The sequence below is a fragment of the Gossypium hirsutum genome, chromosome A03 (genome assembly GCF_007990345.1).
Source record: "Gossypium hirsutum isolate 1008001.06 chromosome A03, Gossypium_hirsutum_v2.1, whole genome shotgun sequence".
Taxonomy (NCBI): Eukaryota; Viridiplantae; Streptophyta; class Magnoliopsida; order Malvales; family Malvaceae; genus Gossypium; species Gossypium hirsutum.
The window spans coordinates 51,806,393-51,815,105 of NC_053426.1; the positions used below are offsets into that span (position 1 = coordinate 51,806,393).

At 33.9% G+C, this 8,713-nt stretch overlaps 1 non-coding gene across 1 annotated transcript; it reads left to right on the top strand.

Moving 5' to 3' along the window:
- Window positions 1-1,046: 1,046 nt before the first annotated feature.
- LOC121227593 (small nucleolar RNA R71) lies at window positions 1,047-1,152 on the top strand. Its single transcript, XR_005925156.1, has one exon. It is a non-coding gene; the product is annotated as a small nucleolar RNA R71 (small nucleolar RNA).
- Window positions 1,153-8,713: the final 7,561 nt, after the last annotated feature.

Below are 8,713 nucleotides of genomic sequence, written 5' to 3' on the forward strand. Positions count from 1 at the left end.
CTACAAATTAAGTCAGCATACCCTCTAGTTTTGACACGGCCTAGACACACGGGCGTGTCTATTAGTCGTGTGTGGCACAGGGCTGGCACATGGGTATGTGGTCAACCGTGTAGCCAAGTCAGTAGCCTCTTTAATTTTCACATGGCATGAAACACAGGCGTGTCTTGTGGCCATGTGGATAAGTCAGTATGTATGCCCTGTTTTGCCACGGCTTAGACACACGGGCGTGTCCAAGGTCGTGTGAGGCACGCGGCCTATTCACACAGGCATGTGACCTTTTAAAAGTTGAAAATTTTCTAAGTTTCTGAGACTTTTATTATGTTATCATATTGGTCCCGAATACATGAGTTAGGCTTTGTATGCTCAATTTAAGTTCTTATTGAATGTGAATGAATGACATTTACTATAATGATATGATTATTTGATAATGATTGTTCTGAACGTTATTATAAGTCTGGTAATGCCTCTTAACCTATTCTGGCAACGGTTACGGGTTAGGGGTGTTACAGTTTGCTTTTAAGCTCATTAGCTACTTGTTCCACTTCTTTTCCAAATTCTCTAATGTTGTTTCTTGGCCTTGAATCAAGGCATCATTTTTAGCAATGTATGCCTTCAAAAAATTCTCCAGATTATTGAAAGGTTCAACTTGTTGTTGTTTCTGAAGTTGTTGATTTAAACCAAGAGGTTGATTTGATCCATGCTGCATGCAATTGTTGTTTTGTCTACCTTCTTAGTAGTGGATTGGTGGTTGAGCTGTAACATAATCTAAACCATCAGTAGTAATCTGTTTCAACATTGAAGAGGTAGAGGATACCTGAGCTGAGAGTGAGGTAAGAGCATCTTCTTCATGCAATCCAACTACTCGTCTTCCTAAACTTGCTTTATTTATTGGCCACTGGTAATTGTTATTAGCTATTCTCTCAATGATTTCATAAGCTTTATTATAAGTATTCGACAAGAGAGCACCATTTGCAGAAGTATCTACCACCAACCTTATATGTGCATCGAGACCATTATAAAATGTTTCCAATTGAATGCAATGCAGAATCCTATGGTGAAGGCATTTATGTAATAGCTCTTTAATTCTTTCCCATGCCTCGTATAGGGACTCATCATCTATTTGTTGAAAAGTGGTGATCTCACTCTACAACTTAGCATTTTTGCTAGGTGGGAAATTCTTTACCAGAAAACGTTTAGTTAATTCTTGCCGAGTAGAAATTGAATTGGATTGCAATGAATTAAGCCATGCTTGTCCCCCATCTAACAATGAGTATGGAAACAACTTCAACCTCAGTGTGTCTTCAGGCATAAGTTATGTGATGCAATATAATATATTTGATATGTTTTAGTTGAACAAAAGAAAGGGTAAATGTTGGTAAGTTTTGGCAAGTTTTAGCATGAAATTGAATGATGTATAGAAAGAAATGTTTTGACAAGCTTTTGACTTATGCTTTGGTATAGATTGGTAAGGCTTATGAGTATGTATTTGATTGGAATTGATATGTCATGAGTGGCTTATGTTTTGGTTTGGAATTTGGCTGAATTGGTTGTGCACATATGCTTATTTCTTTGCTAGTAGGTTGACCCAAATTGGGGTGGCAAATTGGCTATTCAAATGGCCTATTTTTGTCTACACGGGAAGAGACACGGGCGTGTGTCTCATTCGTGTGTGACACATAGTCACGTTACACGGTTGTGTGTCCCCTGGGGAACCCTACGAATTAAAGGTAGTATACCCTCCCGTTTTGACACGGCCTAGACACAAGGGCATGTCTATTAGTCGTGTCTGGCACACGGGTATGTGGTCAGCTATGTGACCCAAGTCAGTAGCCTCCCTTATTTTCACACGGCCTGGCACACGGCTGTGTCTTGTGGCCATGTGGACAAGTAAGTATGTATGCCCTGTTTTGGCACGGTCTAGACACATGGGCGTGTTTAAAGCCGTGTGAGGCACACGGCCTGTTCACACGGGCGTGTGACCTGTACAACTTTGAAAAAATGTTTAAGTTTAGAAAAATTTTGTATGCATTCGGTTTAGTCCCGACCCCTTTCTAAAGCATGTTTAAGGTCTCGTTGACCTAAGTAAGGGACTCTGTAATGATATATGAACATGTTTGAATGATGCTTGTGAATTTATTTGTGAAACATTCTGATTTGTCCGGTAATGCCTTTTAACCCTAGTTCAGCGACGGATATGAAGATATCGATTAGACGTTCGCACGTTATTTCTCCAACTAAAGTTGAGATACAGTCAGATTTATCATACAGTGAAGAACCAATTTGAATTTTAGCTTGTGAGATCAAAGAGCTGAGAAATAAAATAATCACATTAGTGAAAGTATTATGGCATAGACAAGGGGCTGAAGAAGCTACATGGGAACCCAAGGATGCTATGACAAAACAATACCCGAACCTATTCACTGGTAAGATTTTTGGGGATAAAAATCTCTAAGGGGGGAGAGTTGTAACAGCCCGTTTTTAGTCAAATCAAAACAGTAGTTTTGGGACCACAAATTTGAAGTAAAAATATTTATTTTATTATTATTTTAATGTTTACAGCATGATTTAATGATTGTGTGAAAATTTCGTTAAGAAATTTTATCGTTTAAATGGTCAAATGATAAAAAGGACTAAATCGCATAAGGCATAAAACTTGAGTTCTAATAGCTAAAGGTGTCTAATAGCTATAGAACCTTAAAGTTAAGGTCCTTATGTTGTAATTAGACCATGATTAGTGTGAGTGGACATAAATGGACATAAATAAATGAATTTAAATGACTTATAACAAAGGTTATTTTAATAAACTAGTTAATAAAAGGTTAATTAAAATAAAACCTAAACAATATTACTTCATTATCATCTTGTTAGCCAAAAATTAGGGCTTAGAAAAGCCATGAAATTAGTCTGAAGATTTGGTCACTTTGAAGCTTGATTTGGTAAGTGATTTTTGTCTCGTTTTTAATGATTTCTATGTTTTTGAGGTCGTTGCAACTAGTAATAGCTAGCCCAGGGACTATTTTGCAAAATTGTTAAATATTTTGAAAGTTTCCATTGATGAATATGTATGATTTTTTATGTTTAGTGATAAGTTATGAATATTTGATGTTAGTTAAACAAGTATTGTTAAGTGATTTTTGGCGAAAATGCAAATTAGGGGCTAAATTGAGAAATGTTGAAAATGTGTGGTTGAAATGTGAAAAAATGAAAATTATGGGCTGCTAGGGGCATTATGGTAATTCGGCTGGCATGGGTTTTTTGTTAATGATTTTGTGTAACAAGGACTAAATTGTAAAAATGTGAAAGTTTAGGGGTAAATGTGTAAAATAGCCCTAATATGTATTTTGGATTGAATTGAATAAATAGAAGAATAAATAAGTTGATTTTGATTACTTATAGATCAAGAAAAGAGGAATTCAGACTTAGATCGGGGAAAAAGCAAAATAATTGAATAGTCAGCCTGCTTCGTTATTTCCGTATACGAGGTAAGTTCGTATAATTGAACTTGAATGTGTATTTATTTATTTGATGGATGAAATTGAGATAGTATTTATTTTATTAGTTAAATGTGGAGATATTAAATTTAATATACGATTTAAGTAAATGAGATGCTGAATAAGACCATAGCTGGGTTATGGGAAATCGGATAATAAGACCATAACTGGGTTATGGCCTGTGAATGTAAGACCATGGCAGGGCCGGAATTGTATGTGTAAGATTATAGTTGAATTATGGCAATTGGAAAGTTCGAAGTGATTTGGCAGGAGAGTTGATGATAAATAGATATGTATTGGAACAGGTACATACTGAAAACTATACATGTAACGAGTTAGAAGGAGTTGAGGACTTAAGAAATTACAAAATTGTTAAACTTTATGTTAGCTTATTGATTGATGCTTTAAATGTTAATTATGTTATCCATTTTGAAATGTTAATGAATGTCGTAATTATTTCATATTTACATACAAACTTACTAAGCTTTAAAGCTTACTTTGTTTATTTCTCGATGTTTTATAGTTTTACGAAGTAAGCTCAGATTCGTGGATCGTCAGAGACTTCATCACACTATTGAACATCTATTTGGTACTTTTGAGTTGTGTAAATATGTTATATGGCATATATAGGCTTGTGTCATTTTGGTATGCTTGATGGATATGTATTTTGGCCATTTGAGTTAGCATAAGATGATGAACTTGATGACGTTTATATATGTGCAAATGGTTCTAATTTGAGTTTGGTAATTGACCTATAATGAGTAATTGAGGTTGAATGAATAATGCATGTTTGGAATGGTTTAGTTAATTGAATGGTATATGTAAATTAGGTATGAAATTATATGGCAAATTGTGGTATATTTGTGATTTGTATTAATGGTAAAGATGTAACACCCCTAACCCGTACCCGTCGCCGGAGTAGGGTTACAAGGCATTATTAGACATAGAACAACTCAAACAAACATTTATTATATTCCTTACTTTGTAATTCATCCACAACAAAAACTCTTATTTCAGCCAGAAATTTCAAAGTTTTAATACAATTGCAAAATTTATCATTTAATACTTACTTATAATCAATCATGTATATTTAACTAACATGTACCGAGCATGTGACAAAATGATTAAAACATTAGCTTAATATTAAAAATGCCACTTCATAATCAATACACATGCACATTTTAAAACTAAATGAGCCATATTACTCAACTTAAATATCATTCACATATGCGGCATGGATATTAGTCAATATGAGCAAACATGCTTTGCACATTATTTTAAGTAAAAACATCCACATGGCAATAATCAAACATTTACATATACTTCACATAAATAAATATCATTTAAGACTAAACATACCTCTTTTCTAGTCACTAGACCATGCGCATATTGAACCAAATAAAACATAAGTACCATAGCAACATTACAACATGACCGAACATACCATAGTTGATTATACTACATGTGCCTATTTACTAATATTAATAAACTATATGTAAACATAGTTACCAAATGACCAAATGTACCTATTTTGTTATCACCATTTATGTGCATAAGACCATAGTAAATCGAACCATTTTGAGCACAAACAACAACCAAAAAGTACACCCATTTCGCATGCTTATTTCCATGCCTAAAAATTACATACTCATTACCAACAATTAGCCAACATTCGGTCATTCAAAATAGCTTCAATATGACTTTTAAAATTTTTGTTCACTCTTTGATATCTATGACCGAATCTAAATAGCTAATTATTAAGTGAACATATCATAAGCACATACGTTTTATTTTAACTAAGTTTAGCAGATTATACTCATACATAGAATAACCTACCATTTAACTCACAAATAACCAAATCAATTATATGAACATATAACATAAACATTATTTAATCAACTTATATGTCATTTGCCAAAATTCAAAAAGCATTGATCATATACCTTATAATCAAAGCCAAGTTCATAAATCATTGATCACATATATGAATACAAATTACATTACATCATCAAAAATACCATTCATGCATGTAGGATAGCATATTTACTAAAAATGAGCTTAAACCATGATCAAACATATTCGAATTCAAACATAGAAATCAAGCCATTTTCGCATGGCTTAAATATATACAAACTTCAAAACCAAACATATTAACTAGCCTATACATGCTATAGGTTCAAGTTCAAACTTATAAAATACCACAAAAGTGATCGATAGTGTGACAGATTTCCCTGACGATCCTCGAGCTCGTAACTAGCTTCCAAAATCTATTAAAACAAAGAACGTACACACACAGAGTAAGCTTGAATAGCTTAGTAAGTCATAAGCAAATAAATCATTTCAATCACATTCATAATTCTATTTAATTAAACCTAATCATAGTAACCATAACCACATATACAATTATCAAGCTTGCAACTTCATGTATCCAACATATACTTTAGCATTATTTTTCCACTTGGCCGAATACGCATATATTCCTAAGCATATTTAACTCTCACTTTCATAATACACATTTCGTATATTCATATAAAGTATATACATACCTTACTACTCAATCATTTAACTTAGTACATACTTGACCTTTTAGTTCAATTTCATATTTGATCTTAACTCGATATTGCCCATTGAACCATTCAAAATAAATAAGGATACTTGGATAGTCAAAAAGCTAGTACAATGCTAACGTCCCAGACGTGGTCTTACATGTAATCACATATCGATGCCACTGTCCCAGACAGGGTCTTACACAAACTCATATACGATGCCGATGTCCCAGACATGGTCTTACACGCAAATCACAAATCGATGCCAACGTCCTAGACGTGGTCTTACACGAACTCATATACCGAAATCCTATGTCATGACATATGTATCCTAACTATTCCTAAGGTTCGTATGGGATTTTCAGATGTTGTAACTCGATCGATTCAAGCTTATAAATACTTCTTCATACTTAAACAATTTCGGCTTGAACATATATATACAAGCTATAGTTCAATTCAGCACAAATATAATGTATACAATCAAATTTAACGACACGTATTTACCTTTGAACTTACCACATACGAAGACGAACAGACTGGGTAGACTATTCAACAACTTTAGATTTCCCCCGATCCAAATCCGATTTTCTCTTTTCTTGATCTAAATTAATATAAATTAAACTTATTGAATCAAATATTCAATCAAATTCATCCAAAAACACATAAATTGGCTAATACATTTTTCACAATTTAGTCCCTATTTCACAAAACACAAAATATTAAAAATTTAACTACACGCATGTTAGGCGGAATTTACCCCTAGTCCATATAAAGCCCACATGTTTCATTTATTTCACATTTTGACCCTTCAATTTGCAAAATTTATAATTTATTCCTAAATAGACATTTTTATCAGAAAATCACTTAATCAAACTTGACAATCTAACAACATATATTTATTTTTCATCATCAAACACAAAAATTATCAAGCTATCAACAATGGCAATTCATGAATACATCATCAAATTCAAAAATTCAAGCATGGGCTAGCTAATACTCGAAGCAATGATCTCAAAAACGTAAAAATTATCAAAAACCGAACAAAAACTAACCTTGAATCCAGCGCCCAAAGTGTTGAATGTTTAAAGCTTTCAAAAGCTTTATTTTCTTCTTAGGTTAGGCTAAAAAGATAAACAACATGCATAGTTTTTGTGTTTTTTTTATTTAATACATATTAATATATTAATTACTATTTTCACCTTATAATTTTAATTAGTAAACCATATAATACAAGCCCAAAACTGTTCATGCTACCCTTTAAGGGCCTAATTTCCTTTTAAGGAGCCCACATTATAAAAACAATAACAATTCGACACTTACACAATTAGCTAGCCACTTTTACATTTTACACGATTAAGTCCTTTTAATTAAATCGAACACTCAAATGATACAATTAAATCACGAAAATTTCACACATATAAACTAACATGCTGTAGACACCAAAAATAATATTAAAATATTTTTCTGACTTGAATTTGTGGTCCAGAAACCATTGTTCCGAATAGGGTCTAAATCGAGCTGTTACAAAAGAATTGGTATGATTTGAACTTTGGTTGATGACTTTTAGCTGCTTATTTGTGTCTTGAAATGGAACTATTAGAACTTGGTTAGGTATGTGCAAAATGTAACACCCCAAACTCGGCCCAGACGTTATTGCCAGATCTGACGTGTCACATGGACTTACGACTTAGTATGCATTCATTGGTTTAAGTGATTGGGGTGGTCTTTGTAAAAACAGCAGTTGAATGAAAAGCCAGTTTGTTAATCTTTAGCTATCCATTTGTTATGCTTGTTGAGTCTTGGAAAACGTTCATTAATTTTGAAAACCCGTGCAGCCTAACACTACCAGTTTCGACATAGTATAAATATATCCAGAAAATAGAACCATAGTGGAAAAAGAAATTTAAATAGCGGCCTTATTACAACTTAAAACCCAAAATTAAATCAGAATATAAAATAATAAAAATAAACTAACTTAGAAAAACCAACTTTGCAGATGATGTGGCCACTCCGAATCCCTCACAGCTTCAAGCCCACTATGGTTGGGGATTTCCTGCAGAGATGAATATAAAGGGTGAGTTCGGTAAACTCAGTGTGTAACATAACCCAACCATAGCCCAAAACAGATCAAACCTCAGAGTCAGACTTATCTGGGCCTTGGCCCAGTACAAAAATCAGAATGAAACCCATAAGCCCATAGCAGATACAGAACAAGTATATCATGAATTCAGAAATCCCAACCCAGATCCACCCATAACACCCCCGTACTAGCCTTACACAATGTGGGGAGACTATTCAACCCACCCAACCGCTACACACCACAGAAATTGTAGCAAAGCTGCCAGATATTGTGAAGAAGTCACCAGATACAGATATTGTGGCTAGGCCACCAGAACAGATATATATATGTGGCGAAGCCACCAGATTGCAGCGAGGCTGCCAGATATTGTGACGAAGTCACCAGAACAGATATATGTGGCGAGGCCACCAGATTGCAGCGAGGCTGCCAGAACGCTTCCTCAATCAATATAAACCCATGTCCCATGCAACAGAAATAATATGTCATGGCATACGTATACAGAAACAGAACATCATGCTTTTCAGAAAAAATAACCCTAGGGGTAAAATCGTAATTTTGCATGCATAAGTGTATTTCAGTAATTATTACCTATTGCT